Genomic DNA, 2,166 nt, shown 5'->3' with positions numbered 1-2,166 from the left:
CTATGTCTGTGTGTCCCAGTGTCTGTGTGTCCGTGTGACTGTGTGACTGTGTCCGTGTGACTGTGTGTGTCTGTGTGTCCCACTGTCTGTGTGTCTGTGTGTCCCAGTGTCCATGTGACTGTGTCTGTGTGGCTGTGTGTTCTGTGTGTCCAAGTGTCTGTGTGTCCCAGTGTCTGTGTGTCTGTGTGTCCCTGTGACTGTGTGACTGTGTCTGAGTGACTGTGTGTGTCTATGTATCCCAGTGTCTCTGTCTGTGTGTCCCTGTGACTGTGTCCATGTGACTGTGTGTGTCTGTGTGTCCCACTGTCTGTGTGTCTGTGTGTCCGTGTGACTGTGTGACTGTGTCCGTGTGACTGTGTATGTCTGTGTGTCCCACTGTCTGTGTGTCCCAGTGTCTGTGTGTCCCTGTGACTGTGTGACTATGTCTGTGTGACTGTGTGTGTCTGTGTGTCCCACTGTGTGTCCCAGTGTCTGTGTGTCTCTGTGTCCCAGTGTCTGTGTGTCCGTGTGACTGTGTGACTGTGCCCGTGTGACTGTGTGTGTCTGTGTGTCTCAGTGTCTGTGTGTCTGTGTGTGACTGTGTCCGTGTGACTGTGTCTGTGTGACTGTGTGTGTCTATGTGTCCCACTGTCTGTGTGTCTGTTTTTCCCTGTGACTGTGTAACTGTGTCCTTATGACTGTGTGTGTCTGTGTGTCCCTGTGACTGTGTCTGACTGTGTGTCTCTGTTGTAGTGTCCAAATGACTGCGTGTGTATGTGTGTCCCGGTGTGTCTGTGTGACTGTGTGTCCTAGTGTATGTGTGCCTGTGTATGTCCACATGACGATGTGTCCACATGTCCCTGTGTCCATATGTCTGTGTGTGTTCACATGTCCCAGTGTCCTTGTGACTGTGTGTCTGGGTGTGTCCATGTGTCTCAGTGTCTGCATGTCCCTGTGACTGTGTGTATCTGTGTGTCCCAGTGTCCGTGTATACCGGTGATTGTGTCCGACTGTGTGTGTCTGTGTGTCACAGTGTCCATGTAACTGTGTGTGTCTGTGTGTCCTGGTGTCTGTATGTCTCTTTGTGTCCATGTGACTGTGTGTCCCCATGTCCATTTGGCTGTGTGTGTCCATGTGTCCCTGTGTCTCTGTGGCTGTGTGTCCACATGTCCAGTGTCCATGTGACTGTATCTGTGTGTCCCAGTGTCTGTGTGTCCATCTGTCCATGTGACTGGGTGTGACTGTGTGTGACCATGTGTGCCCATGTGTCCCAGTGTCCATGTGTCCATATGTCCAAGTGTCTGTGTGTGTCCCAGTGTCCGATGTCCATGTATGAGGGGGAGTTCGTGATGGCCAGGTTAGGGGGAAATTGTGTAAAGAGGACCACCTCCCTGGTCCTGGGAGCTCATGGGGCCCTGAACTTCAGGGTCTTCTCTGGAAGGCTGGGGAGGGGCACAGCCAGATGAGATCACCATGGGCGCTTTGCAGTGCCCCCCGCTGGTCAGTGTGGTCCATCTGTGAGGTGAGGTCTGATGCCCTGTGGCCAACAAGGCCTGCAGCAGGTTGGGGTCGGTTGGCTGGTGGGGTCCCGGGCGGCAGAGCCAGGGCAGGGGCCGATGGGGGTCAGGGTGCAGGTTCTGGGGTTCTGGGGCAAGGCCAGCAGGTTGAGGTGGGAACCGGCGATCCCCACAGGGGCCGCCCCGGGATGTCATGGGGTGGGGGCCTGTTGCCACGGCCATGCACCCTGGGCTGTTTGTGGCCGGGACTTTCCAGACACCTGCTGCGGTTCAGCGGTGTTTTTAGAATCATTTGCAAGTGTTTGTGCTGTTGGGCAGCTGCACTCTGGCAGGGTGGGGGTGGGGGTGCTAGGGAACAGGAACAGTCCCCACAATTCCAACCAAGCAGGTCCTAGTTGGCCAGGGCCTCAGGAGGGGAGAGAGCCCCAGTGGCGAGGTGGCACAAGCAGACACTCTACGGACATAAGGAACACATAAACTCAATCCCCGGGCCAAAAACATGGACACACACAACCTTCAACAATGCGGACTCAGGCCAAGGAAACACTCATACTCACACAGGGGCACAAGCCATGGACAAACACTCACACACACACCAGGGACACAGCCCATGAACACACTCTCACACTCACCCAGGGACACAGGCCATGGACACACTCTCACACTCACC

Source organism: Condylura cristata, unplaced genomic scaffold (genome assembly GCF_000260355.1).
Source record: "Condylura cristata isolate star-nosed mole 26May11 unplaced genomic scaffold, ConCri1.0 scaffold00013, whole genome shotgun sequence".
In the NCBI taxonomy this organism is placed as follows: domain Eukaryota; kingdom Metazoa; phylum Chordata; class Mammalia; order Eulipotyphla; family Talpidae; genus Condylura; species Condylura cristata.
Note: the sequence above shows the minus strand (reverse complement) of the source record.